Here is a 23,366-nt window from a genome sequence, read left to right on the forward strand (position 1 = left end):
CTCGGGTTTTCTCTTTAAGTGATGCTAATAGGTTTGCAGCCCAAGACACAAATGTTTCAAAGGTTTGAGATAAGGAGCCAAGAACCTCCCTAAAGCACTAAGGGTGCCCACATCTCCTGCCCCACTCCTCACAGCTCCCGCTTTCTGAACACACTGTCCAATTTCACACCTCTGCCCTCCAGTTCCCTCATCCTGAGGCATCTCTCTCCCATTCTGGAAATTAGTCATCCTCCTAGCACAGCTTAAATATCCCCCTGCCCCACCCCCAGGGAATCTCACCGGTCCTTCTCCTAGGGAATCTGAGCTCTGGCGTCCGCTTCCTTCTGCCTCGACCTCCCCTCCTAGCAGTTTCTCCAGGGCTGGTCTTACCTGCCACCCCCACCCCCGAGCGCCTGCTCTTGTCACAAGAGGAGAGATGCCCAGTGTGTGCTTGTTGAATGAAGGACTCCAATAAGAGGTTCCCCATGACTGACTCCGTCTATTTCCCGGGGAACGTTCTTCCGCAAGGGTGCTATCCATGCCCAACCACAGCAGCCATCAGGCTCGGCCCACGGCAATGCCCTCACAGCACTGCGGCTGGGCTTCACTGCCAAAAAGGACAGAACCGTGTGTAGTCACGTTTAGGCCAACAAAACCACCTGGCAGGGCAGCGGAGTCTTAGAGGTTCGTGCACGCAAAGCCTGGGTGCAGTCCTGCTCTCCCCCCTTTAAGTCTGTTTAATGAGGAGCTCTAGAAGACGTGCCCCCCTTCCCCACCAGGACTTCAAAGAGGAGAACAGAGCACAGGAGCCTTTCTCTGGGAGGAAACCGGGGACGGCTGCAGGGCACAGGGTCAAGTCTCCCCCACTTCAGAGACAGCAGAGATCTCCCTGGAGCAGAACGCGGAGGAGAAACCGACATGGACCGGGTGAGCACCTTGGGTCAAATGTTTCCTCATCTTGCATTCAGCGGCAGCCCACAAATGCTGCCAAGACTTCCAGACACCCCCCAGCTTCTTCTGCCCCCAGGCTGCTGGCCTCACTGATGGTATTTAAGCACTCACTGCAGGACGGCACCACCTGGTGAACAGCAGCTGCTCAAGTATCTCAGGGCGTCCTCCTATTACTCGATCATAAAAGGGATCACCTGCCTCTTTACGGAGGGTTCTGGCAGCCAGGGAAGGAAGCCATCTCACAGCTGATGCGAGTACTTCAGCCAACCTCCCTTCTTAAAGCACACCTCAGCAGAGAAGGCAAGCTTCTCACTTGTCCCAGCCACACCTACACACAAGCTTTAAAAGAATATCCATCACAGCCCGCAATATGCCAGCTGCCAGACAGACCCTCTGCCCAGAGGACCTGCCGATGTTTGGGCACCTTAAAATTACATCTGTAACACATTATGCAAACACACATACTTTTCCTCTGGCCCCATCTCCACCTAGAGCAGCCCATCTGTTACACTACTTCTGTAAGGACGGGGGAAAGGTCCTTTCTGAGTTCGAGACTACAAAGGCACCACCATAAATTACAGAGTGACAGAGGTCCCAAGGGGAGGCGGCTTCCTGCAAGAAGGACCGTCCCTACGGCCTGTTTTTGTGGTGATGAGATCACAGAGTTTAGATTCTGTATTTGGTCCTACATGGGTTTTAAGGGCCATATTCCGTAATTACAGAAAGGAAAAAAAGCAGATCAACGAGACCAGAGGAACTCTGAGTGGTGTTTGAGAAGTTACTTATAACTGCAGGGAGATCACTCACCTACCCAAACTTAGAAACTATGCCTCGAATCTGTCCTCCAGAATCAATGTTAGGTTAGAAAAAAGTGCAACTTTCTACTTTTTACTTGCTTTTGTTTCAGTATTCCTCCATTCAGAGGGCTCCATTCCCTTTCAATGCATAATCCAAAATTTGGGCCCAAGAGAGTTTTGAAAAACAAGCATGCCACAAAATATTCTCCTATAAAATTCAAAAGACAACAAAGTACACTTATTGGAAGAATTTTTATGGAACCTAAAACAACGGGAGTTTAGAGAGGAGGTGAATAACCCTCAATTGCCAATCACCAGCTCTTCATTTGCAGATCTAATTTTTAATTGGCGCCTAAAAAAAAAAACCTTAAAATGCTTTTGAGAATTATGAGGGTTTACTTCCTGGTCATCACTCTCTTTCAAGGATGAACAAAGAGACTCCCAAGTTGTTTATCCAATAGAAATAAGTGCGTGTTCGTGGACCAAAGCGTGTGACCACCGGCTCCATGTGACAGCCCACACCCTCCGGCTGTACGGGGTTCTGCAGCCCCCAACACTGCTCCACTAGAACGTGAGGCCCAGAGAGGGGATGAAGATCACAACCTGCTGCACGTGGGAGTTCACGGAGGTGTAGGTCCCAGTCAACTGCATAGACGGAGTGGAAGACCATGTCACTGAAATGCTAAATCGAGGAAAGGAATCTTCTCGGTTGTTGTTTTGTTTCCTTTTGATGCTGATGCTTAATAGAAAGCAGACTTAAATAAAGGAGGAAGAGAGGGAGAAGGAGAACCCCAGGGACTTGGCATGCATTGGAGGGACAGGAGCAACAAGAGGCATTTTTTTTTTTTTAAGATTTTATTTATTTGAGAGAGAGACAGATAGTGACAGAGATAGCAAGAGAGAGCAGAAGCAGGGGGAGTGGGAGAGGGAGAGGCAGGCTTCCCACCGAGCAGGGAGCCCGATGTGGGGCTCGATCCCAGGACCCTGGGACCGTGACCTGAGCCCAAGGCAGATGCCCAACGACTGAGCCACCCAGGCACCCCCAAAAGGCATTATTTTAAAATACCTATTTTCATTTCAAATCCTGCAGCTTCCATTTTCCTTGAGATGCAGGTACTGCTAGTATCGTTACATCTCACTTACACTGAGGCGGCTTTTAATCCTAACCACCGGATCAGAATCTCCCGGCGAGCTTTAAAAATTCTGATGCCCAGAATAATGAAAACAATCTCTGGGGATGAGGCTCAAATGCTGACACTTTATAAAGCTGACCTTAAGTGATCTTAAGGTATAGCTGGGACTACGAACCACTGCCCCTGCCCTATCCCCGAGCTGTTTTCTTTTTTCTTGACGGTGTGGGGGCAGCAGGAAATATTTATGCCTAAGAAAGGGGTGGTAGGACAAACAAATGGGCCAGGGAAAGAGCTGGAGGAAGCTGAAGTGAATAATAGCTTGCAGGTGGTGATCACTGGAGTGGATGCAAGGTGTGGCCTGCAGGGCTCACTCCCTTTAGGAGAAGACAGGAGTGGGACAGCCTGGGTCGTTCCCCAGGTAAGCCCTGGATGGCAAGAGGGAACAATCCAAAGCTCATCCATAAAGAACATTCCCAGGTCAAGTGTCTACTACGTAAGAAGTGATTATAATATGATGGTTTTCATATGTGGAGAATCTACTTAACTGTATTTACTCCTGTGATTTCTCCTGGTTCTTCTATTAACAGTATTAACAGGCTTGTTGTTTTGATCCATATTTCCTTGCTCCCCAAATCTAACAAAGTACACATTCATTACAGGATAACTTCCTGGAGTTACAGCACCCAAAAAAACAAGCTTCCCTAGGCATAATACCCAGCTGGCTCATACAAGGGCTGAACCCAGACGTGATTTTAAATTGTCATCATTATGTTCTCCGATGTGACGGTGACCAGATAAGGAGGAGAACATGGGCCTCTGGGTGAAGGATGAGGACTGCAGGAATGTCGTCTCCAGTTGGGAGTTAATTCTATTCTCCCTTCCCTGGTCTTTAATTCTTAGAGCTACCTGTTCTCTTCCCGTCCTTCTGAAACAGTAACAAAAATCAGGCAGCCCAGCTTGGATGCCTCCTTCCCAATGTCTGTCTCTCATGGGAAAGTTAATCAGCTTTGCCTAATCCATTCTTTACCAGTGCTTCCCAAGTATGTCCTGCAGGCCACCATAGCAGAATGAGGTCATCCCTGGACACCACCTCAGACCACATAAGAAGGGGATCATACTATCTGGAGTAGAGGCCAAGAGTCTGCATTTTAATCAGCCACCCAGACACAACAGTCAGGGAACCAGTCACAAAACCTCATCCATTCCCCCTTTGAAATGGGTTCAACAGATGTGCTGCTAAGTCTCTCCAGAACCTCTGCCACTTCCCTATTGGGGTTACATTCTCCCAATGCAGCTGGTTTCTCCAATGTCACTGCATGACCACGATCTCAAATACCGCTTGGACCCCAGCGCAGCTTGGACCCCAGCACAGCTGGCTTAAAGTTCCTGACTCGAGTCCCTCTGCTCTGAACTCGCACCCAATGCAAAACTTCTCCAGCACTTTCACTTAGGGTTTCGGGTCTGTTAGTTCTCTCTCCCAACTACATGCTAAGCTTCTTGAAGGCAGGCTCCACGTCGTCCCTCTGGATCCTCCACAGGGCTGGGCGCATCTTAGGTTTCGAGAATAGTGGCTGACTGACCAAACCCTTGCCTCAGCCCTGGGTTTGCCTTCATTCACCTTCTTCTCATTGTCCCTGAGAAAACATTCATTCTCTCCTTTCCATAACAAAATTGTCTCAGGCATGGGTGGGAGAAAAGATTTACACACTAGTGGGGGAAAAGGGGGGAGGGGACAGAAGTCATAAACTAGCAACCTCAACTATCCAGCAAGCAGCTAGGAACCAAAACTTAGTCTTTGCAGCTGCCAAAATCTGCAAACCTTCACAGCTCAAAACACAAACACACAGCTCAGAAGAGAACTCCCCAGCCTCTCCCCATACCTTTCGCAGGCCCTCCCTGAGAGCTATTTTACTCCTCTTCTGGATAGGATTCTAACAGGAGGGAAATATTTGGTTTCCCAGGTCACTGCAAATTAAGCGGGTGGTGGGTAGCTGCTAAATCAAGGCACAATGAGAGCCCTGAGAAAGTATGACGGACAGGAGACAATTTATAAAATCCCAAACAGATTACAGGTTGTTACAGTTTAAATAGACTTTCAATCCCCAAAAGTGTCCAAGGACAGCAAAACAAAACATTTCAAAACAGCACAATTAGTGGCCCTGAAAGATTATCCCGGGCACTAAGAAAAGGTTATTTCACTTTCAGTAGGTCTCCAAGCCACTCTGTCCTGGAGAGAAGATGCCCACATGGCCAACCTCAGTCCCGAGGACCCATGTGTTCTCAAAAATAAGAACAGGCACTGTAAGCAGCTGCAGCGCACTGACTCTTGGTGGCCCCAACACTACTGAACACCGGGACAGGCGTTCAAAGGCGGGTACACAACCCTGAGCAGTGCCATGCTGATCGGGAACCTTCCATCTCTCTATTCCCATCCTTGCCACACACTCGCACTTCTCATCATCTACCTTTTGTTATGGTATTTGTTAAGTTAAGCTCCTTACCAGATTTAAACTTCCTTGAGCAGAGGGATACCATGCATGGACACCTACTTGCCTGTTTGCCTGTTTGCCCTTTGCCAGTTCCCTTTGTTTAGAAGCCCAGATAGTCTTAAGGAAGGAGGGATTTAAATAAGTGTGTTTTAAAATAGCCCAAGCATTTCTTTTTTTTAAATTTTAACTCCAGTATAGTTAACATAAGCCCGAGCATTACCACAGTTTTTAAAGATGCTGATTTTCCTACTTTCCTAGGGAGTTAAAAAAATATAAGTTTAAATGTTAGGATTCTATGATCAATGGGGCAAGCTTCGGTTTATCTTGGTATCTAATCTATATGGGACATAGAGCCAAGGAATAAATTCTGCACCATTGCATGTACCTATCTGAACCACAAAGGTTAGGGTGAGTTTTTTCTTCATCTACAAGAAACCTAACCTCAAACGGCTTCCATCATTTATCTATTCAGAAGTGATTATTGGGTGACTTCATATTTTTGTCTTGATAAGTAATAGCATTCAAAAGTACTGATTTGCTTTGGGATTAGTAAAGAGAGTACTTTAATGAGTTTAACTGGTAGTTCCATAATAAAAGGTTATGGTTTATACTTGGTTCAAGTAATTTTTTTTTATCTACACTGAGTTAAAAAACTAAATCTATTTCCAGATTCACAAAAGCAATTCTCAGTTTTATTTAAGCTCATTGTTGAATGTGTCCCTTACACTCAGACCCATTCATTTTACAAACAGGCTACAATGACCTACCAGGGTACTGAAAACCTCTCCATTTTATGAGGGTGGAGGTCAAGGTTGTCGGGACATCCAGGCCTGGCCTGCTGTTTTCAGCTTCTACAGCCCTTCCCTCCCACAGCTGAGGCCTCTTGACCCTTGCCCCACCCTGCTTTGGCTCAATCCAGCGGGAATTTCAGGAATAGAGATTTAAACAGTTTGGGCCAAGTTGTTTTTGCTGCTTAACCGGCCCTGACTTTGGGTCTAGTAACTCGACTTCTTTCTCTTGCATTCCATAGGCCTCATTCACCCTCTCGCTCAGTTCTGAAAACCTCCAAGTCTCTGGGGGCTGAGGTGTTTCCTTGCCCTTGGCAATCCTCCAAAGGACCAGAGGTCTTCTCTGGACCCACAGGGGACACGGATGCCCCTGTCAGGCTACTCTGCTGTGCTGGGCCACTCCAGACCACCATGTGCCAGGCCACTAGCACTGAAGACCCCTGTTCTTTCCTCCTGGCACACTAGACTTCCTCCCAGCTGCAAACAGTAGGTCTGTTGCCCCGCTACACGTCTCCCACCCCTGGGCGGGGAGTTCCAGGCCCAAACGGGGCCTCAGTAGGAAATGACTCAGATCACAAAAAGCTGAGGGTCCCCTGGCCAGAACACAAATAAGTCACAAGATCTGGATTCTAACCTATCAGAAATGAAAATCCCAGCAACAAAACATCAACAAAGCAAGAGAAAAGAGGATGTGTCTTTTCTCTGAGAAAAATGCCCCTATGCTGACAGTGGGTACGCTGACGCCACGGCGGCTTCCTTCACAAGTTCTAAGGTAAAACCTGAGGAAAATCAGAGAAATGGCTACAACTGTCTTCCCTGGGTGGAGGGGAGCGAAAAGGCTTCTTACAAACCACTCCAAAGCTAACACCTACGGCTACTGAAATTACAAATACGAAAACAACGACGTAGGTCTTCTCTCCAAAGAAATCAAGTCATGTTCTAAAACCCTAATAACAAAGCTAAATTTATATGCACATTTTTATCAACATCTTAAAAAAAAAAAAATCAGACAACATTAAAAACTCTAACTGGCTAACCTGTATCCCAATTCAAAATAACATGAAAAACTGCAACCTTCATTTTCTGGTCAAAGCTTATTTTTGCAATACTTATCATTTTCTACAGAATTCTAGCATTTTCTGCTTTCCACCACTATTTTATAGAAAGACATTTCTCCCTTGGCTTCATATCTTTGCTTTTTGATCTTGTTAACAATCCCGAAAATTCCAACCTTGCAATTTTTTCAGTCCTGGGAAGGAATAACACACAGTCATTTAAAAACCAAAAGCAGTGTCAACACTTCCTCAATGACACAGCTGCTGTGAGTGACCAGTGAATAAAAACTTGGTTTTGTGTGTGTTTTTTTTCTTTATGGAAAATGATGACTGCATCAAAATAATTCTCAAAGTTACTGAACACATGGTCAAAAACAGTAAGGCATCAGGAAAGCAAGAAGCACTAACTACCTGTGATAAAGTACAGCGAAATACATGAACAAAAGGGTCTGTCCAATGACTCTGGACAAGAGAGGACCCATTCTCTATGCCATGCATTACGTGGAGCACACGTTCTGTATCACAAACCCAAATATACATATTAGGCATGTGATCCAGCAACCCCACTTCTGGGTATTTATCCAAAAGAACTGAAATCAGGATCCCAAGGAGAGATTCGTACTTCCATGTTCACTGCAGCATTATTGATAATAGCCAAGCCTGCAGAAGCAACCTAAATGTCCACTGATAGATGAGTGGATAAAGAAACTGTGGTGTGTGTATACACACACACACACACACACACACGTGGAATATTATTCAGCCTTAAACAAGGAAAGAAATTCTGTCACATACTAAGACATGGATGAACATTGGGGACCATGCTAAGTTAAATAAGCCAGTCACAGAAGGTCAAATACCGTATGATTCCAACTCATGAGGTATCTAAAGTAGTCAAACTCAGAGGCAGAAAGTAGAACAGCTCCTGGCCAGGAGCTGAGGGGAGGAGGAAATAGGGAAATGTTGTTCATTGAGTATAAAGTTTCAGTCATGCAAGATGAAAAAGTTCTAGACACCAGCTGTACAAGATTGTGCCTATAGTTAAAAATACTACATAGTACACTTAAAAATTTGTTAAGAGGGTAGATCTCATGTTATGTATGTGTGTGTGTTTTACCACAATTTGAAAAAAAAAAAAAGAAACAGGCTCAGGAGTTCAGATGATGCTGGCTTCAAAGTTCCCATCCCTTCTGCTTCATATTGCCTACATGCAAGAGAAGTACATATGATATAGATTAGCATATAATTCAAGGCTCGAGCACATGGTAGGAAGAATGGAGGGGGACAGGGAACCAAAGAAGGCTGAAATAGTTGAGGAGAGCATCAAAATGGAGGGTGACTCAGCTCAACCCCTGAAGAATCCTTCACAAGCTGAGCCTGTGGAGCCTCCAACAAGCCTGGCATGTGAGTATGGACACTGAGCTGGTCCAAGCCAAGAAGGCATGCTAGGAAAGAGCTTTCAAAGGCTGCAGGGGCAAAATTATGTAGAACAAACTCCACACTTCCAACCCATGAATTAATCACTGACAGCTAGAAACTGAAGCAAAACCAAAGGAACTGGTCAGGGTATCCTAAGTCATTTATAATCTAGCCCTGAGAGTTTTGAATGTTTTCCAAATCCTGGAAAAGACCTTGCAATGTGACCATTAAGTAATATAAAAAATTATAAGGCACAGCTCCCCATCAGGGCCAGTCTGAGTTAAAACAATCAGAAGACCAAATAAAGTGTATAACATTTCTAAAGAAAGGAATAAAAATATGGTATGAGAGTAATGCCCTATTTATCCAACATCCCTGGAAAATTAGGTATGGTAAATAAATGAATCTTTAAGATAATGAAACTGCTCCCTTTAAGTATAAAACCTGTGTCAAGGGGCGCCTGGGTGGCTCAGTCAGTTAAGTGTCTGCCTTCAGCTCAGGGTCCTGGGATTGAGCCCAGCATCAGGCTCCGTGCTCAGTGGGGAGTGTGCTTTTCCCTCTCCCTCTGCCGCTACCCCCCCCCACCTCATGTGCATGAGCACGCTCTCTCTCTCAAATAAATACATATAATCCTTAAAAAACAAAACAAAACAAAAAACCTGTGTTAATAGGGGACATCTGCACATGGACTGGTGTTGGACAGATATTACGGAATTATCTTTACTTTATTGTGTGATAATGGCATGGGGGGATCTTTCTTAGAGATGATACTGAATTCTTTACAAGTAAAATTACATAGTGTCTGGAATTTGCTTTAAAATGCTCTAACCACATAAAAACCAGTGGTGAAGGGTTAGTAAAACAAGATTGGCAAAATGTTAGTATTTGTGAAGCTGGTTGATCGGTATATAGCAGTTCATTATATTCTCACTACTTGTATGTTTTTGACAATTTCCATAATAACTTTTAAAAGCCCCAGGTTACCTATCTGGAATAAAACCGTCTCTAACATTTACAATCCAGATTCCAGCGACCTTATTAGTGTACACAGGTCTCTCTCAACCTGGTATATGTTTTTACTCCACCTGGACAACTCCTATTCACTCCCCAAGACCCTACCACCTTGCATTCACTCTGGAGCAGAGGTCTTAATTTTCCCTCTGCTCCCACTATATCCCCTTCATCTCTACTCTGTACCCCTTATTATACTGTCTTGTATTTGCATACGAAACCATCTGCCCTCTTAGACTGTAAGTAAGGGACCCTAATTTGTTTATCATCATATGCCCAGAGCCTGGCACATAGTACACACCCAATAAATATTTGGGAATCTAACAAAACCTAACCTGGAGTCATCACAAAAACCCAGTTACTATCCTGCCAAGGGATCTTAGAAAGGCCTGTCAGGCTGCACACAGCATGTGTTTTTTCTAAGCTGATGTCCTTATACAGTCAAGCATGTCTCCGATTTCCAGATTGTCATTTCTACGAATAGAATTCAAATGGCCTCCAGATAAAAGAGCTCTGGGCACACACTTAGGAGACAGGTGCATATAAACACAGATGATCTATCTATTCCGGACCGCTTAGAGGGCTTTTCTGCTTAATTCCAAAAGTGCAACTGTGTTCAGGATAACTAGATTGCCAAGTGATACACAACTGTCCCAGTACAATACCTACATCACCTGCCTGAGGAGATCACTGAGAGAGGGTGGCCTTCTGCCCCGCCCCCGACAAGCACTGTCACCTCGAGGGAGTTGTATCCCTCCCCATCCCCCCCACCACCACCAGTAGACTTCAAGTCTCAATGATCCAAGAAAGAACACCTCTAAAGGCTGTTGTGAGCAAGTAAAATCATGTATATCCAGGGCGTTCAAACCTATTTTTATGTAGCAGAACTCTTTTCTTGTACAATGCCAAAAAAGACATTGATCTCTTAATTTCTGTAGGAAAAATTTTCAATTTGTTTTTAACAAGTCCCCTTTCCCATCCTCAAACTTTGACGTAAGACCTGTATCACATACTCTAGCCCTTAATTATATGCCACTCCATATTGTTTGTCCTTCTCTTGCATGTGGACAATATGGTAACACACACACACAAAAAAAAACAGGGACGCCTGGGTGGCTCAGTCGGTTAAGCGTCTGCCTTCGGCTCAGGTCATGATCTCAGGGTCCTGGGATCGAGTCCCGCATCGGGCTCCCTGCTCTGTGGGGAGCCTGCTTCTCCCTCTGCCTCTGTCTCTCTCTCTGTCTCTCATGAATAAATAAATAAAATCTTTAAAAAAAAAAAAAAAAAAACAGAACTCTAAAGTCACAGTGTTCTAGATTCTTCTGCTGGCTTGTCAATATTTTTCATATACACTTTTTTTTTAACTTTAGAGCAATATTCTTTGGGTGTGTTTGGGAAACATTAAATTTGAAAATAACATTAAGTTCAGCAATTCCTTCTGTTTTCATTTCAGTTGTGTTTTGTTCAATTTAAATAAAATTAAACTACTGTCTTATTTTATTTTATTTTTTTTTAAGATTTTATTTATTTATTTGACAGAGACAGAGACAGCGAGAGAGGGAACACAAGCAGGGCGAGTGGGAGAGGGAGAAGCAGGCTTCCCGCCGAGCAGGGAGCCCGATGTGGGGCTCGATCCCAGGACCCTGGGATCATGACCTGAGCCGAAGGCAGACGCCCAACGACTGAGCCACCCAGGTGCCCCTACTGTCTTATTTTAAATGTGTGCAGGAAAGCTGTGAACGGTAAAATTACTTTCCTGCATTTTTTTTTAATTTATACCAAAAGCATAGATTACTTTTGTCATTGGGAAAATAACTTAAAAAAAAAAGCCTTAATAATTTCCAGTTAAGTGAAAGAAGCATCCAAGCCCTGCCCTCCAGCTTCCAATGTAGACTTGAAAACCACAGACATCTACCAAGTGGGGGCAAAGGATCAAATATTAGATGAATGTGATGATTACTATATCATTCATATGTAAATGACCTGTTTTAAGTTAACCATTCTCCTTACATTCTCATTTACAGTATTATCTCTAAGATGATCAGATATTTTAGTTTAGGGTCCTGTGCTAATAGGTAAGGACTTGAGTATCTTAGCCTCATGTAACTCCAGACTCCAGGCATCTCTCAAAGACTCCAAAACCACACCTTTACTAGTAAACCATTTCAAATACCCTAGTAATGATCCACAGCTCAGAAGCTGTTTATATGAGTGGTAACACATTATTATACTTTAACTTAACAAGCCCTGTTTTCCCACAGATGATGGAAAGATCCAAGGAGCAGCACTATGTGCCTAGAAAAAGACCCTGGGACCAGAGGTCAGGAAAAAGGAGAGACAGAGGATACACCACTCAACAGATGTATGTATCCAAGAGGGTTATGTCTACACCATCCAATAGAGGTAAATGTCCAAGAGGGTTATGTCTATACCACTCAAGAGATATATGACCTTGAACTAGGCTCTTAAATTCGTTGGCCCTGACCAGCTTCATATACAAAGTCAGCAAATTGCATTAGGTGTGTTCAAGTGCTTCCAATTCTAAAATTCAATCTAAATCCAAATTCTTACCTGACTGAATGAAAAGAAATAGGTGTGTATAATCCTTAACATATTGGCTAGCATGCAGTAAGCATGTCACAAATGCTAGCAGCTGTTACTAGAATAAGGAGGTTTAGGATTGTGTGTTAATACACAGCATATATTTGAATTTCCTTGGGGGATTTTCTAAACACACACACACACACTTTAAAGTCCTATTTTAATCAGCACTGTTAAGTCAAAAAAGCTCTTCATAAATTATGAAGCTCTACATGAGAGGACATGAACCTCTCAAGATCGACTGGCTTTGTTTCGTTTTAAATGAGACTTGCAGTGAACTCCTGCAGAGGCAGAAGAAATCATGAGTGCTGTAAAGGCTCACTCAGCACACATTTACTGAATATTGCTACATGAACATCACAGCTTGGGGAGCAAAGATCAGCAAGACCTGCCTCTGGGTCTAAACAACAGCAAGTGATGAGAGTGCGAGGGGTAACAAACTGTTGAGGGGCCTAGATAAGTAAAAGATTATCGGGAAACTTCCAGAGTGGAGGTCTCAAACTAACAGGCAACAGAAATCCTGTCTGGCCCACGTGCTTTGGTTTTGTTTTTAATTGAGTTAGGTGGCCAAGACTTAGACATAGCGAAGTCATACATAAAGAAGGAGTTCTAGCTTCTCTTGGAAATTTGGAAGTGCCAGCAGTATTGGGCCCCATTTCCACTCAGCGGCACTCCACCTCCGCTGCTCCCTTAGTTAACCCCAACCCTGGGGCTGAGGATGGGGTGCCATTCCTGGTCCGCTCATTCCATCGCTGCCTCAGGATTCCATTTGCCTTTGTGCACACCACCAGCACACAACCAAGGAGATTCTTAGGAGTTTAGGCTCTCACACAGAGACTACTGAGCCGGCATCTCAGCTCTGCCACATACTAGCCATGTTATTATCTTAGACAAATAATCCATCTTTGTTTCCCTCTGCCAAACTGCAACATGAATAGTATTTACCTCTTGGGGCTGGTGTGAGGGGAGATGTGTTGTTACCTGCAAAGCACTTACAGCTGTACCTGATACACAGCAAATGCTTTATAAATATTAGATGTTACTACTGTCTGGCCCCTGAAGGCATATGAGTTTTGAACTTCTGTCCTAGAGCTTTAATATCCTAAAGTTAGCTACTACATTATTTTATGATCAAAAAGAAAATGGCATATGGTGAAAGCTAGTCAGATAGAACTTAAGAACTACCAGACCTTTAAAAAAAAAAAAAAATTACACCAGACCTGCCAGACACAAAGGACAAATATATGACTGCACTTACGTGAGGTACAGGCAAAGTCATAGAGAAAGAAAGCAGAATCTCTATTAGAGGGGCACCGGGGGAGGTGGGAATGGGGGCTTACCGTTTAACGTTACAGTAATGTTAGAGTTTCTCTTGGAGATGATGAAAAAGTTCTGGAGATGGGATGTGGTAATGACTGTGCAACAATCTGAATGTTCTTGATGCCACGGAACTATACACTTAAAAATGGTTAAAATGTAAATTTTGCCATATATATTTTAGCATGCATTTTTAAAAAGAATTAATTATTAGAGGGGCACCTGGCTGGCTCAGCTGGTGGAGCACATGACTCCTGATCTTGGGGTTGTGAGTTTGAGCCCCACACTGGGTGTAGAGATTACTTAAAAATAAAATCTTTTAAAAAAATGAATTATTAGAGCCTACATAATTCAGTCTGCTGCTATTTGCTAGAATTAAATTGTTAATGAGCTCAAAGACCCCAAATGCACTATAAGTTCATGTTCTCAAAAGCCAGATACTGTATTTCCCATAATAGTTTAGGAAGAACAGTATTAACTATTTTAACAGCTGTGCTGCACAAAGAGTGGGCTTTCTCTCAATTTGGCGGCCTCGTGGGAATGCATCTGCAGCAAATACAGTATGAGGCCGGTGGGATAGACTTTTAATACCTGCCTACAGCAGCCGGGCTGTTCTTCCTTCGTTATAAAATGCTCCACACAGATGCCTCTGTCTCTCTTTTCTCTCAACAAATATACAGAATGGGAGGCTTCCTGCCAAGCACTATGTAACTGGCTGCCTTTGAACTGTGGGATGCTGGGCAACAGTGACAAGAGGTTTTGATCTCCGTGCCTGTTCTATAACAGCATTCAAAACACACACACACACACACACACACACAAGTCTTGCCAGGCTATAAATCAACATGCACAAGAGAATGTCCTAAACCATTTCAATCAGGGTCTTATTTTTAAATTTCAACATGCTGGCATCTGTCCTTCATTTAAAAAAAAAAAAAGGTATGTAAAATATAAGCAAACTTAAACTACTTTGAAAACTGTATTTAACCTGCGTGCACACAGTACATGTAGTATGTATCTGTAGTCTTCCAACTTAGAACCACTGTAAATAGTTATTTCCTGACATTTACAGAGTCATTCCCTACGAATTTACAATCCTGAGTCAGACAAACTGGACCTAGCTCTAAGAAGAAACTGTATTACACTTGGAAATTTATTAAACAAACTGATACCTTTTTGGCACAAAGGTTATTTGGTAGGAAATATCCCCTTAAATATTACTGAAAATTCAAAGTCATAGGATATATTTTACCTTTTAGGTATTATATTCTGAGTACCAACCCAAACCTGGATGGGAGAACTACCTGGTACCTTGATTTTTACTGACACCTGATAGTTAAAGAGACTAACCACCCAGGTGGCTGCATGTCCTATATATAAACCCTCAAACACTGACAATCATTTTCCGCTGCTAAGACAAAAAAATTACTCCTAAAAGAGAAAAGATCATGGGCAAAGTGCACATATATTGGTTTATATCTCTTAAATCAATGTATACATCAAATCGCAAGAATTTTTATATTCCAGGGATCAAAGGGGGAGAAGATAAATGTTTTTAAAACAATAAAAAACAGCCTCAAGCAAAACCGTTGTGATCTAAGAAATGACTTCTATCTATAAACCAGCATGTCAGGGAACCTGAAGGAGAGCAACAGGCATTTCTGTGAGTAAAAAGTTTGGCTTTCCCTGTCTAGGCTGCATATAAACCAAACAACAAATATTTATTAAACAAGGCTGAGAAAGTTGATGAATTTGGAGACAAAAGGAGAATGTGACCCCAGATACGTTACTGTTACGAACTGAATTGTGTCCCTCCAAAATCCATTATAGTCCTAACTCCCAGCACCTCAGAAGGTGACTCTGTTTGGACACAGGGTCTTTATACAGAGGTAATCAAGTTAAAATGAGATCACTAGGGTGGGCCCAACAACCAGACTGGTGTCCTTAAAAAAAAAAAAGGAGAAATTTGGACACAGAGACTGAGATGCACAGCGGACAGATGACATGAAGGCACAGAGAAGAGAAGGTCATCCGTAAGCCAAAGAGGGAGCCGGGAACGGAAACTTCTCTCACAGGCTCCGGAAGGAACCAACCCTACTGACACCTTGATCTTGAACTTCTAGCCTCCAGAACTGTGAGACAATACATTGCTGTTGTGTAAGCCTCCCAATTTGTGGTACTTGTTACCGCAGGCTTCACAAACCAATACAGCTGATCCAGACTAATACAGCTACCATCCGATCCGTGTGGCTTAAGACTCAACAGAACCCAGTCATCAGGGGCCTCTCCTATCAAGTGAACGCCAAGACAACACCCATGTGGGCATCCTGCAAATCTACAAATGGCTATGGAGGTAGTCGGCGCTGTGTCGGGCACAGTGGGTTACAGAAGAAACCTGAAACTCTCTCTACCCTCTCCTGCAAAAATCTTACCACCTAACTGGCACAAGGGAATTGTAGAATGCACTGCAAATTGACCAGACTGCTATAAATCAAGGCCAAGAATGTATTTAAAAAAATCAAATTCTTTACTTATCAGCCAACAACCCAAAAAGCAGAGCCAATTTTTAAGACAGGATTTTCTCCCAGAACAAATGGCAAGTATGTTATAAAAAGCCCCACGTTCTGTAAGGTTTGAGTACATCGGGATGTGTTATCCTCTGTGTCTCACCCCCTTGGGACACAATCTTACTGCAGGAATATGACGTAACTGCCCTGCTTTGTCCACCAAACAGAATACAATATGCCTTCAATATGTCAGCCTGTTTCATCTCCCTAAATGCATAATTGATTTTCAACATTTTATGCTCCAGTTACTGCCCAAAAGCAGATCGGCACAAGTTCACATGTCAAATGTTCCTTCCTTTAAAATACAAAAGGAGTGATCGGAACAATTAACGAACGGTCATTAATTTTTCTGGGAGAAGTCATTTGCTTTCCACCCTCTCCAGTTTCTTGTTCACTCACATATATGCCCCTCAAGTATCAGAAAGGATATAGAACTTACACAACCTGGCTAAAAAACAGAGCCACAGATACCATGAGAAACGACCAAAAAAAAAAAAAAAAGAGGAAGGAATTTTCCTTATTTAGAACACTGAAAGACTAGCTACTTACATTCCCAATAGAAACAGAATTAGGACCAATGTCAAACAAAAATTAAAAGCTTAAGCTTCCCTTAAAAAAAAAAAAGTAGAACTATATATTTAGGTCATTTTATTTTTAACCACAGCCTTCTAAATGACCTGAATATCCCAACATCCACTCTAAATGACAAGTTTTAGAATTCGTATGAATAATTTAGTTAGGCAAATTTGTTTTACTTGTTGAATAAAAATGTTACTTAAGAAAATGACAAGCCGGGGTGCCTGGGTGGCTCAGTCATTAAGCGTCTGCCTTCTGCTCGTATGGTCCCGGGGTCCTGGGATCCAGCCCCGCATCAGGATCCCTGCTCTGCGGGAAGCCTGCTTCTCCCTCTCCCACTCCCCCTGCTTGTGTTCCCTCTCTCGCTGTGTCTCTCTCTGTCCAATAAATAAATAAAATCTTAAAAAAAAAAAAAAAAAAGAAAAACAAATGACAAGCCAGTTGCCCACAATAATTTTCAGTCTGAGTATCTTCCATTACTCTTAGGAAAAAATAGTGTATGATGGGAGAGAACAAACTTAAAAACTAGGTCTCTCGCAAAAGCATAAAATAAAATAAAATAAAATAATAAAACAGGATCTCTCGCATAGCAGAAACTTCAACAGCCATATGGATAAGGGTGGTTTTTGTTTACCTGAAGTTTTCAACCTATTCACCATCTCCCAAAAAGACTAGAAGCACCAAGGTATTTTAAAGTTCCAAAGGCATGCAGCTGAATTCAGTGTCTGAAAGACACGGCCATTAGCACAATTACCGGGACTTTCTTAGAGCATGGAGTGAACAATATATGACACGATAGTTTACTCTGACTCCTACTAAGATGGAGACCAGAGCAGCAACAACACAGGTAAGGCTTGTTTCGTTTTGTTTTGAAATACAATTTCACTTTTACAGAAGCCAGTATCTCAAGTAGAAGAGAACAATTTATCCAGAATGTTGTTGACTTTGGGAAACAGAACAGCATTATTATGGGAGGAGTGGGGCGGGGGGGGGGGGGGGGGGATAACTGGTTCCTGTTTCCCTGTGTGGAGAGCAGGCCTCCAGCTACCATCTGGGCCTCCCCACTGGCCCCTCATTCACCCCTTCCTAAATGCCCTGGTGACTTATCTAATCCTTGAGGTTTGGAAATAGAAACTAGGGGTGGGGGACCCAGCCCCTCCCCACTTCCTTTCCTTGGGTGTCAAGCTACTCTCTGGAAGCACACAATTAAGTCTTCTTAAAATGCTGGCTATATGGAAGCAGGCCTCCGTGTCAGGGAGCCTCAGTGGTCCAGCGCAGCCTGCTCTGTGATTCAGTGTTAAGAAGCCCACTGTTGATACTTTTGTGTGTCCTATTCTCCAGTACCGGTAAAAACGGTGCAATCTGAATTCCCACTGTCTTCTTTCTCCTTGTCTCTGTCAGAACTGGCTCAGAACTCAGACTGACAGGAAAAACTGGGGTGTCACTTTATGGCCCCTCCCCCAAACCCCAACAATCCAAAAACTGAGTTTTCCCACTGCAAGGGGTGGAATCTGAGATCTTGCTATCTTTAAAAACTCTGTTTTGCTTCCAAGTAACCTCTGAGAAAATAAAACAATCCCAATACCCCAAACACTGACTTTTTTTTCATTTCATTCAAAACTTACGATGAATCACTGTTACTATTATTACCACCATTTCTCTCTGTATTCCAGCTCAGCCACTTATTAGCAGTACCCAGGTGACCTTGTCCACGTGACTCACACCTATCTGTAAAATGGGAACCGTGATGTCACTACCTTACAGGGAGGATTTAGAGTAAAGAAACGATGAGGATTAAAGGAACGTTTGTGCATGAAGCACCAGGAATATACGTAGTAGATAGTGTTAAATAAATGTCACCTCACCCTCATCCACTCAAAATGGACACACGATTATCTCTTCTACTTGAGATCATCTCTCTTTAGGAGATTATTCCAATAAACCTCTCTTTTATTTTTAGAGGAGGAAATCGAGACCCAATGTGAACAAGTGATGTTCAAGGGTCACTCAGAGAAAATTTTTAAACGTTTTTCATTCACTTCCACAAACACTTAGTTCTGAATGTCATCCCCTTCCCACATCCTCGAACTAGGGTTTGGCAGACTGTAATCTGTATGCCAGCGCCACACGTTAGTACCAATTCCTCTACCATCCCAACAGTGGGTTCATGGGCACCCCTGCAGTAGGACAGGCCCTCCCGGGCGCTCCCAAGGCTTCTCATTCAGAGGGGAAGGGCTCAGCTGCATTCCCCTAATGAGTAATGTTTCTGGAATCGACATAACTTTTCCTTGATTCACTCCTTTAGTGAGGTCACTTTTCTCAAGGCCTCCCAGCAACCCCAAATCCTTATTTTATCAGTGTCCAATTCTATTCCTGGCACTGCTAAGGATCTGCCAACTATCACAGTTTCTCAAATTCCCCATTAAGCCACAAACACATCAACCAATAATTTATGAGTGACTAAGCCTTTTATATGTAACACTAAGGACAGGAATAGTTATTAGTTCTGACTATCATTTTTAAAAACTTCTCCAGAGCCGAACACTGCCAAAGACTGGGTATGTCTATCTGTCGGGTCTTTCAAAGAAGTTCTGAAGGGAACAGAAGGTATCCATCAATGGCCCATACCTGCTTTTTCCTCTGGTTCTTTAATATCCAGCCCACCTATTTCCAGAAGAGGCTTTTTTTCTCTCTCGTTGTGGAATGTCTCTCCCCAAAATACTACAATAGTACCCAAGTATTTTATTTGTGGATGATGAATAAAATGCATCACTGTTGAAATCCTGTCACATTGTACTTTCCATTCAGTACTGAGTACACAGCTTTGTGCATTCTCGAATGAAAATGAAGCTTTGAGCAATCTTTCATTTATTTCCCCAGTCTGCTTATAGTTGTCCAAGAAACAATTTGAATTCCGTATCTGTCTGCAATTCCCCACTTACCATAGTAGTTCAACCCAGTCCCAGGGATCAGCAAAAAAGTAGATGATCAGTCTGTACCAACCATCATCCCAAATAAATTCACATTCATTACCACTTGTCGGTTTGGGGCACTTACCAATGTTGCCAGGCTGAAGACTTCTACCATGGAATGCCAGCCACTACAGGACTCTCCCCAGAGAAGCGAACAACAGTTTGTTAACTTGACAGTCTCCCTTCCCTATGATCTTCCAAACCCAGAAACAGGTAAGGTATTTGACAATCTTAGAAAATATTAAGTTGTGGGAAACTAAGACTAATTTACCAGGAGATATTCCATAATGACAACAGTAAGTGCCCCACTCCCTTCTCTACTCCTGGCTTTCCAGAGACCTCAACGGCCTCCACCCAGGTCTCTCCTGGGGCCATAATCAGCACCTCCTCCCTACCCCTTTATCCACCCAGCCTCTTGCCAAGGTCAGGTCCAGTGATTTCATCTTACTTCCACTTTCTCACTTCCAAATTTAACTTCCTTACTACTCCATTCAGGTCTATTCCTTTCAAATAGTTGAAATACCTTTCAAATTTGGAAGCAATTTTGCCAACAGTATATGAACCATATTTTTTCCTCTAATTCAGTGAGGCTGGCATAATCAGTCATGAGGAAGTGATGGGACCATTCTAATGGGGACACTTCAATCCTTAGCAGTTTGGTTTATGACCACCTCACCAACATTTTCAAGCAGATGGCCAGGCACAGCTTTCTGGTTCACTCTGCAAAACATCCTACACTCAATCTGCCTGACAGTTTACCTCTCTGTCAATTTCTCATCCACATAGCACTCCATCTAGCAGAACTTCCTTCAAAAAATGCTATGTGCTTTCCCTTGTGGATTACTTTCAGTCTTTCTACCCCAGATCGAAAGTAGAAGGTGCAGGGTGATCTCCTGAATATAGAAAGAAAACATGAGAATGTCTAATCATGTTTACTTGTCTGGTTCTTTTATTTTTATTTTTATGTTTTATAATGACTATAATTCATAAATATACAAAATATACAAAATGTTACAGGTATGAGCAAAAAGTATTTTACTGATAGGACTCTGTGTCAAAAATGTTTAGACTACAGGCTAAACAATAACACTTTCTTCTAATATACCTTTCTTGGTGATCTATGGACTATTCCTACTAAACTACTGTATTCTAGTTGTTTGGCTAAGAAAATATTTTGTATTCATGCAGTAGAACATAATATTGTTATTACTAAAATCAGACCTCACTCTTGGCTTTCCTATAATATCTCTGAATTATACTTTCTCACCCAACTCTACCTTTTTTTTTTTTTTTAAGTAGGCTCCACACCCAACATGGGGCTTGAACTCATGACTCTGAGATCAGGAATCACATGCTTTACTGACTGAGCCAGCTAGGTGCCCCTCACTCAGGTCTATACTTTTAAAGATAGTACCCACAGTTAAAAAAAAGAAATTTGTTGTTTTACTTCAAAATTAAAACCAAGTGAACATCCTTTAAAAGATAAATGATACTTAAGGCAAATTTTCAAACATATACAGCGCTTAACAACGTACAGGCAGTGTTCCAAGTTCTTTCTCATTTAATCTCCGTAACATTATTACAATTATATAATTATATTTATTTTTAATAAAATTAATTATAAAAATTGGTTTTTAATAGATGGAGAAATTAACTTTTGTAAAACTCAAGACACCTCTGTGACCACAGTAAATCATATTTTCAGTCAAGAGGTTCTGAAGACAAACCTTTATTCTCTGTGCCTTCCACTTTATCTACCTATTGTCAAGGAATCCCAGTTATTAATGGTGCGGCCTTGGGCAGACAGTCTAACCTCTCTGTGCCTCAGAATCCTTATCTGTGCTAAATTCATTCACTGGAGCAGCCTCCTCGGGGCCAGGCTCTGTTTTTGGCTAGGGGATATAGTTTGAACAAAAGACAAGATCCTGTTCTCAGAGAGGCTTTCAGATAATACCCGGAAGGCACTTGGCCCAGAAGATAACGGCTCATTATAATGTTAGCCATTATTATTTCCCAAACTAAGGGCTACCTTCGTTATTGCTATTTTAGTCCTTATTTTCATTCTAAGGTAAATCCCATTTGCCTTACTCTACCTGGCCCCCAAGTGTTCCAAAGAAAAAGGGCAGAAAAGGGGACAGCTAAATGATTCATCAGAATTTGGCACCAGTAAGTATACAAGCCACCTTCCCTTGAAAAGCTCCCTTGTAAAGCTCTATAGATCCAGCCAGCTATTGGGGGTAAAACATATCACAGCCAGGACAAGGTTCTACAAACGACTTTGGATGGAGAGCATCCCGCTGAGCTCAGATCCTCCCAGGACTCTGCAATGATGCTGACGGAAGTCTGTTTACACCTGGAGGTTACAGCTGCCGGGCTGCCGCGCCTCAAGGCGGCAAAACCCTACTGCAGGGCAACTTAATCCCTACGATGCCGGCTTCCAGGCTGCCCTTGCAGGACCTGTCATGAGAACATCTCTTTATTTATTCAAAATGATTATATAATCACAGGCCACGCTCTCCAAAGTCACCACTGTTACACAGAAAGCAATGCTCAAGGAGCCTGCCTCTCAGCACAGAATCTAAAACCACCAGCAGGAGAAGAGTTCTGCTGAATCCAATGTAAGCGCGTGAAGTAAAATAATAACAGGAACTCTCAACAGAGCACTTCCCTTATAAGCAGCTTAGATCTCCTCACAACCACCTCTCTAAATCCAAGTATCTGGGATAGCCCCCCGCCCCCCCCAGGTCACAACTGCCATCGGTCACCATTGAAGACAGGATACGCCTTCCGAGTGTCAGGTTACAACCCCAAAAACTTCCTGAAGAGCCAGGTAAATCTGTTTCCTGATATATGTATTTCATACTATTGTGTTAAAAAGAAAGAAGGGGCGCCTGGGTGGCTCAGTCGGTTAAGCATCGCCTTCGCCTCGGGTCATGATCCCAGGGTCCTGGGATCGAGCCCCGCGTCAGGCTCCCTGCTCCGCGGGGGGGCTGCTTCTCCCTCTCCCACTCCCCCTGCTTGTGTTCCCCCTCTCGCTGTGTCTCTCTCTGTCAAATAAATAAAATCTTTATTAAAAAAAAGAAAAGAAAAAGAAAGAAAGAAAGCCTGCAGCAAAACGTTTGGAGTTTGCTGACGGGCTACCAAGGCAGAGAGCTGGCCACGATTGACCTCACCCTTGTTTTTTCTCTGTCAGCATTAGAAATATAGCCAAGCCTCCTCACCGCCACCAGCTCATCTCCTCCCGTATTCATGCACCTAAATTCAACATCAGGCTGCTGACTTCGGGATTCAACAGGCAGTAGGAAAGAAGTTCAGGAGGAAGATGAGAAAGGGGGTCCAGGCTGAGCCCCATCTCTGCACTCTCCACACCTCTGGCCTCTGCTACCGCAGGTCTAAGAAGAAACTTCTACCAAGAAAACTATAGATGGCAGACACCTCCCCCCACACTCTGCACTTAGGGCTCCTGATAGTCCCGGCCCCCTTCAGAGACAGGGTCCAGGGTCAGTGTCGGTTGGCCCTCCCACTGGCTCTGTCAGAGCTCATGCCCAATCCAGACACAGGAGGGCAGTCCCTGTGCCCAACCTCTCATGGCCACGGTCCTGCTGCTCCCCTGTCTTTACCCAACCTCATTGCGTAGCCCAGCATTTTCCCTATCCAGTCCTCCTTCCACCCACAACCCTACCCCTGCTCGCTCCACCATCACTGCATCCG

At 43.3% G+C, this 23,366-nt stretch overlaps 1 protein-coding gene across 5 annotated transcripts in view; it reads right to left on the bottom strand.

The window, feature by feature from the left end:
- Nucleotides 1-23,366, bottom strand: part of TANC1 (tetratricopeptide repeat, ankyrin repeat and coiled-coil containing 1) — a 230,247-nt gene that overhangs the window by 174,078 nt on the left and 32,803 nt on the right. The gene's annotated exons all lie outside the window — the stretch shown is intronic.

Source organism: Mirounga leonina, unplaced genomic scaffold, assembly GCF_011800145.1.
Source record: "Mirounga leonina isolate KUSES-001 unplaced genomic scaffold, KU_Mleo_1.0 Mir_151, whole genome shotgun sequence".
Lineage (NCBI taxonomy): Eukaryota > Metazoa > Chordata > Mammalia > Carnivora > Phocidae > Mirounga > Mirounga leonina.